This window comes from Cavia porcellus, unplaced genomic scaffold, assembly GCF_034190915.1.
Source record: "Cavia porcellus strain 051 isolate PalLab524CR breed Dunkin Hartley unplaced genomic scaffold, mCavPor4.1 scaffold_12, whole genome shotgun sequence".
NCBI lineage: Eukaryota > Metazoa > Chordata > Mammalia > Rodentia > Caviidae > Cavia > Cavia porcellus.
This window is the reverse complement of record NW_026947495.1, coordinates 50316769-50324942: the sequence shown is the minus strand read 5'-3', so window position 1 is coordinate 50324942 and position 8174 is coordinate 50316769. Positions and strand designations below refer to the sequence as shown.

At 34.4% G+C, this 8174-nt stretch overlaps 1 non-coding gene across 1 annotated transcript; it reads right to left on the bottom strand.

The window, feature by feature from the left end:
• Positions 1–4295: 4295 nt before the first annotated feature.
• On the bottom strand, positions 4296–4398 carry LOC111754231 (U6 spliceosomal RNA). The gene has a single exon (XR_002788935.1). It is a non-coding gene; the product is annotated as a U6 spliceosomal RNA (small nuclear RNA).
• Between the last annotated feature and the right edge of the window lie 3776 nt (positions 4399–8174).

Here is an 8174-nt window from a genome sequence, read left to right as displayed (position 1 = left end):
TAAAAATTTTTTAAAAAGCATAGAGAAGAACAACACATTATCTTACCCTAATTGAGGTTTGAAAAACTTCCTGCTCAACAAACACAGACACACATTCCCTTCATACACACATGGAAAATTTGCTGAAATAGACTATACACTAGATAACAAAATAAATTTACATTTGTAAATTAACAAATGTAAAAGAATTGAAATCAGACTAAATATAATCTCTGTCTCTGTTCATAATAGTACTAGTCTCAAAATTAACAGCAGGAAAAAAACTCTTAAATATTTGGAAATTTAGTAGCATACTTCTAAGTAGTGATCCTTGTTCTGAATATTTGTTTATCCTGAGAACACTGGTGTCACTTCTTAAATCTCTGTCTCTATCTCGGTGTCTGTCTCTCTGTCTGTCTCTCTCTCTCTCTCTCTCTCTCTCTCTCTCTCTCTCTCTCTTTCTCTCTGTAACCAGGGATCAAACTCACAACCTCCTGCTTGCCAAGCAGGCACTTACAACTTACACGACTGAGCTAAATTGTCAGCCATTCACACTTCTAAATGGGTAACAAAAAAAGGAAATAAAATATCTTGAGCTGAACAAAGTAAAACATACTAAACTTTGTGGACAGCATCTAAGCACTACTAAAGGGAAATCAAAATGCCTTAGAACAATAATATTAGCATATAATTTATGAAACTGTAAAACAAGATTATCAAATAAAACCAAAATAAACAAGAAAAATATTAAGCAAGCAAAGATATTTAACAATTTGACCCATACAAAAAATAAACAGGCAAATAAATTATAGAGATTATGGAAATAGCAGATATGAATGTTAAAGCAGTCATTATAACTTGCCACATATGTGGATGAAAAAAAGAATATAATGAGAAAAGGAAGAGACTAAAAAAGAATCAAATGAAGTATCTAGAGATCAAAAATATATTATCAAAAATAAATCACAACCATGAGTCAGCGCCATTCACGGACTGCAGAGGGAGAGAGGCAGGCCTCACAAGGAAGCGATCCCCTCCTGGAAACCATATCATTTTCACTGTTTTGTTGTGTTGGTTTTTACTTGCTTTTGTTTTGTTTGATTATGTTAAATCTGATGGCATGAGCAGCTATTTGAAAGAGAACAAGACATATTGTGGTAACTATTTTGGATTTACTATTGGCTTGTTTTGAAGTCCTTTATTGCATTAATTGTTTTGTTTTTATTGTTTCTACTCTATTCTGTTCTGTTCAATTTTTACTATGTCCGAAGGTATCTGCAGCTATTTTGAAGACAACAACAGGCATTCTGGTAACTACTGCTGATTTTGTAAGGTTTTGAAGTCATGGATCACTTATATTAGTTTACTTTGATTGGTTTTGTTCTTTATTATCTACCTTGGTTTTATCCACTTTAAATTTTTAAAAAATTCACAAGAAAGGACTAATTGCAGCTTAGATAATGGAAACTAAAAGATCAAAGAGCATAAGGACATACTGACAGAAATGATCCAAAATTATAGTGCAGGAAAAAAAGATTAAAAAATAATGTAATAACCTGTAAAACAAAGCCAAGCAGTCAAATGCTTATGAAATGGGAATCCAAAAGAGAAAGGAGATGAAAAAATAGGGAAAAAATAAGGAAATAAAGCCAAAAATTTTCCAAATGATGAAAAATACAATTTACAGATCTCAGAAATTCAATGAACTCTAAGCAAATTAATATAAAGACAACCATCAAAACACCACAATCCAATTGTTGCAAACCAGTAGGAAAGAAAAGAAAACGTTAAATGCATCCCCCCAAAAAAGAAACATTATAGGAACCAACGTAAGGAATGAACATTTCTTATCAAAAAATATTCAAGCTAGAAAACAAAAGAATCATATTGTTAATGCTTTTTTTAAAAGTTGGACATGATTTAGTAGACAGAAAATAAAACTCACCACATAAAAAAGGATCTCGAAAGTTAGGCATGGTAGCACATGACTATAATCCCAACACTCTGGAAAAGAGGCAGGAATATTGCAGTTTGAGACCACCTGAGTAACTTAGCGAGACTCTGCCTAAAATATTAAAAAAGAGATCTGGGGATGTAGCTCATTGTGAAGGCCCTGGGTTCAATCCCTGTATAGTGTGTGTGCATACACACAGACACACACATACACAAAAGATATTAAACTAAGAAACTATTGCACACACACACACACACACAAAATAATAACAAAGAAACCAAATTAACAATGGGCATACTATCTAAATAAACATTTTTAAAGAGAAAAATTACAAATGGCCAATGAATATTTTAATGAAAATGTCCACTATCATTAGCCATCAGGGAAATGTAAATCAAAACTACAATAAGATATCACCTCACTGAATTTAGGATAGTTGTTATCAAAAAGACAAATGATCACAAGTGCTGACGAAGATGTGAAAAAAAATAGGAACTCTCATATAGTATCGTGGGAATGTAAATTAGTATCCCCATTATGAAGAACAGTAAGGAAGTTCTTTAAAAAAACTACAGAGTTACACATGATTCAACTATACCATAACCAAAGGAAATTAAGTCAACACATTAAAGAGATACCTATACTTCCATATTTATTCCGGCAGTTTTACCACAGTCAAGATATGAAGTCACCCTATATGTCAATAGATGGATGAGTGAATAAAGAAAATGTGGTCCATAAACACAAAGAAATACTATTTTGTCATAAAGAACGAAGTCCTGTCTGTTACAGTTAAAATAGATGGAACTCGAGGGCATTGAGTGAAAAAACTCAAACACAGAGAGATATCACATGTTCACTCTACTATTTACAGACAAAGATAACAACAAAAGAAAAGTTAATCTGAATATAAAACAGTGCTAAAGGCTAGGAAGGCATATACAAGGAATTTGGATAACAGGTACAAAACACTTAGAAAGAAAGAATAAATTCTATGTTCCACACCAGTGAGAAGACTCAGCTCATAATAACCTATGGTACATTTCATGAAGATCCAGAGGACAGAAACTCAAAGATTCCAAACATAAAGAATAGGAGTACAATCGGAGGACAATTGCTAAATGCCCTAATTTGGCCACTGAACAATTTATGCACGTTGAAGTATCTCACTGTACCTCATAAAGATATACAATCAATGCATTTTAATCAAAAACATAAAAAGGAAATAATAGTGCAATAAAATAAAAAATGGGAAATAGTATAAAAGTCAATTAACCAGCACTCTAGGAGGCTGACACAGGCGGATTGCAAGTTAGAGCCTAACCTGGGCAACTTAGTGACTTAACGAAGACAGTGTCACAAACTAAAAAGTAAAAATAAGGCTGAGTAGATTGCTCAGTGCAAAACTCATGTGTTTAATGTTCGGTACCAATTAATAGATAGGTAAGTAGATTGATAATTAAACCAAAAACTGATTTTTGTTAAATCAATGAAATCAATAAATCACTAGTAAAACTAAAATGGCGCAAAAAAATATGCTTTATCAATATGAGAAATGAAAAACTCACATTATTATGGATGATACAGACAATAAAAGAATAATAATGAAATATCATAGATAAGTTTAAAACAAATTCAAAAATTTAATTGAAAGGAAAAATGTTTGGAAGATGCAAGTTACCAGAACTGACACAGGAATAAATTCTGCAATCTGAGTAGTGGTATATTAAAAAATTTAATGTAATAGTGAACACTTCCCCATAAAGATATTTCCAGGCCACATGGCTTTATGACTGAATGCCATGAAATATTTGAGAAGGAAATAATACCAACCATACACAAACTCACTGGAAAATTTTAAAAGTTCACTGCTAAGTCAGTTTATGAAGTGTATATTTCTCCAGTACCAAAGCCAGGTTTTTAAAATCACATGAAAATAAAGCTAAAAGTAAATATAATTTATGAAACTAGCTACAAAAATATGAAATGTGGTCAAACACTAAGCTAATGTTTAAATTTTAAATTTTTCTTTCAGTAAAACACACATTGTAATTAATCCCTCTCCATAGAGTCCCCTCAAGGCAAACACACTTCCTCCATTAATCTTGCCTGTGGCTAAAGCAATTCTGGAATCCTCTTTTGTCAAAGTCTTCAGTTGCACTGTCATGGCAGCATCTATGTCCCGAATCTACTTAAAACATTAACCTTTTGGCTGGATGCGGTGGCACACACCTGTAATTCCCCAGCACCTGGGAAGCTGAGGCAGGAGTATCACATCAAATCCGAGGCCAGCCTGGGGTACAAGGTGAGTTCAAAGACAGCCTGAATTACACAGCAAGACTCTGTCTCAGGCATACTTTTTTTAAACATGGGATGCATCAAGAATTTGTGTGTCATCCTTGTGCAAAACTATGCTAATCTCTGTATCGTTCCAATTTTAGTATATGTGCTGCCCAATCAAGTGCTGTCTCAAGAATCCTTAAAAACAAACAAACAAAACCAAAAAATTACATTTCATGTTCATTTCTTTATTTTAGGGAAGAGCCATAAGCCACAAGGGCTAGGTCAAAAGTGAATGAAGCCTTAAAGTAAATGAATACAACACTTTTCTTTAGCCTGCCTTCCTATTAGATGGCACTTGGCATCTACTGCGTTATTTATCATTTCTCATAAAGACTCACAAAAGGTGAGTCAAACCTCCAAAACTGTTTCAGAACGTGGCAAGAAGGATGGGATAAGTGTGTTTGAAGCAAAGAGGATTTTGAGACAGATTAATGACAATGTGTCTGTTACTGTAATAATTTTTTTAACATAAGAGATAATAAAGGGCACAGTACTGCATTCCTATAATCCTGGCATTGTGGATTGAGGCAGGGGGATCACCAGGAGTTCAAGGACTGTGTGTGCTATTTAATTAGAGGCCAGCCTGAACTACCTAGCAATACCCTGTCTCAAAAAAAAAAGGTCACTGTATACTGTATTTTGATCAGCCTTTGTATGTTAGCAGAATATTAATAGACTGAAAATATATGGTCATCCTGACAGATGCAGAAAAAGTGATTGACAATATTCATTATCTATTCAGGATTTTTTTAAAAAAATCTCAGCAAACTAAGAGAAAACTTCTTCATGCAACTAGTAAAGAGTATTCACACGAAACTAATAGTAAATAATTATATTTTATAATGAAAGTTTGAATGCTTTTCTCCTAAGAACGATTTCTGTTCTCACTTTTTATACTAATATCCCTTGAATGCATAAGAATACAAGAGAAACAAAAGATATATAGAGTATTTTAAAAAGTGAAAACATAATTTTTACCATTACAATAACTACATGAATAAAAACTTCTGTTATGGGGCCAGGGGTTCAGCTCAGCAGGCATAAGTGCCATTAGCAAATGAAATTTTTAAATCAGTATCACTTACCATAATATTATAAGAACATTTTTAATATATGCTCAAGACTTCTTCTCTGAAAGCTACACAACTGTAGCCCAAGAAGCCAAGGAGCTGGGAAGGGAGATGTATCCTTCCAATTCATACCCCAGTGGCCTGTCTGTTCTAAACAGATCCCACGTTGTTTGAGGGATAATCTTCCTCAAAAAACTAAAAATAGAAATTAATTTGACCCTGCTATACTACTTCTGGGTATCATCCTGAAAAAGTTAAAAGACATATTACAGGGATACAAGCATGCCTATGTTTTTAGCAACACAACTCATAATAGCTAAATATTGGAAGCCACCCACAAGTACATCAATAGATAAATGGGTAAAGAAAAAATGGCATATATACACTAATGCATGGAAAACTACTCTGCCATAAGAAGGGTAAATTTGACTCATTTGTAGGAAAATGAATGTACCTTAAGACCATAGTGTTAAGTGAAAAAAGGAGAAACCCAAAATACAAATAAAGAGCAAAATAAAAGATAATGAGAAAAACAGACTCACTTGTGGACTTAGGAAGGGGATCTTCAGATGGGGAGAAACAGAAGAAGAGGAAGGGAAGTAAAAACGAGGGGCTGGGGATTTAGCTCAGTGGCATAAGCACCTGCCTTGCAAGCAGGCAGTCGTGAGTTCGATCCCTGGTACCGATAAAAATGAAAAAGACAAAAAAAAATGATTAGAGCACACTGTATATTAATATGATTCTTTGTACTGCAAACATTGTCTAATAAAAAGATATCTTCTGCACTACATTTAACCAACTCACATGATGAAGGCACAGAATCGGTGGCTACACTGCGTGACAAACGTGTCCCACAGCACCCACACAGGAGACATCTGGGGCACAGAAGAAAAAAAATGTTAGAAGTCACACAGAGCCTGGTAGAATCATGTAAAACTTCAAGGGAAGGATTCAGTATCCATAGAACAATAAATCCATCAAGAATTTTATCTTATTATTTTACTAATACATGTTTGTAGTACATAATAATTATTCCCATCACTATGGAAAAAGGTACACATACATAATATATCTGTATTATCTTTATTCTCCTTCACCAATTTGTCCCCTGAATCGCTCCATCTCAAGATCCCATACCTATTTACCAAAGATCTATCTCTCTATTTCCTATTTATCTTTTCTTTTGATCTTTATTTATAGCTTGAGTTTCTCAGGTAAAAGAAGCTATGCTACACTTAAATTTACATGTCTGATTTATCTTACTTAACATGATCTCAAGAGCATCCATTTCCCTATGGACTCAAATTTATCCTTCTTTATGTCAAATTAATGCTCCATTCTAAATAAATACATTTTATTTATCTATTCATACATTGATGAATATATAGGCAGCTTCCATGACTAAACCACTCATTCCATCAATATTTTTTTAATTATCAACTAATGATGTTAAAAGTGGAATCAGATAACTGCTATGCCCTACTATCAAATCTTGGAATTATATGAAGTACGATTAAAATACTCAATGAATGTTTACATTTATATAAATATGTATATAGACATGATACCATTAATCCCCTTCAAAAACTCCACTTTCTTAAAATACACTCATCCCATCATTATTAGTGTTTTCTGAAGCCATTCTGAAGGTATTCTCTCATGAGCATTTCTATTCATGCTCTTGGGCATCTTGATGTAATGAACCTATTCAAAATATTTATCTTTCATAGTCATTTTTACTTTGAGAAAGAACAAGAAGTCATATGGTTCCAGATCTGGCAAATAAGGTGAATGAGGACACACCATGTTTTTAGGAGCCTGCCATTCCACTGGAAGGCTCCTGACAGCAAGCATTCACTATGTTCTTTTCATCACGTCTTGTAAATATAAGGAAAATGCATTTCCACAACTGCTTCAGACAGTGCCAAGAATGATGGGATTCAAAGTGAGGGAGAATGTTTTTGACAAGGATTAATGGCAATGAGTCTTTTACTGTAAAAAAAAAAATATTTATTTATTTATTTATTTATTTATTTATTTATTTTGGTACCAGGGATTGAATTCACTATCTCATGTTTGCCAAGCAGGCACTTAACGCCACTGAGCTAACCCTCTGGCACCTTTTTACTTTTTCTGAGACAAGATTTTTCGTTGTAGCCCAGATGGCCTCAAACTTATGGCAATCCTCCTGCCTCAGCCTTTCAAGTGCTGGGATTACAGGCATGCACCACCACACCCTGACAAAACTTTTTTTAAACATTTACCATATATGTTGATCACACCTGATAAACACGTTTGGAATTGGATCATTAAATGGAGCCATGAAAAATAAGCACAAAGTTTCACCTTGTTTTCAAGCTCTTCATTCCCAGACCTGCGTATTCTGGTTAAGGAAAAACAGCGCCAGGTATTATCAGTGCTCCTCTCCATCTCCAAAGCCAGCATGGTGAGATGGACCCTCACATTACATCACTCCAACATCTTGTCCAACCACCTCCTTGTACTTTTAAGGATACTTGAGATTATTCTGAATCTTTCTGAGTAATCCAGAAAAATCTACTCTCTCAAATCTTTAGCTATATTTTCAAAATCTCTTTTTGCCATGTAAGGTAACATATTCACAGATTTCAGGTGACAGGGTTTTGGCCCAGGCCGGATACTGTAGCGGGTAAAGCCAGGAAGCTCCTATCTCCCCCTACCCTTAGGAATTACCTCTGGCGCCAAACTAAGACCAGTGGGCTACCTGTGCATCCCTAATGCCCCCTTAGGTTCACCCCAGGCTGAGGCTACTTATGTGCCTCACTCCACGTGCTTCACATGGCCCCCCG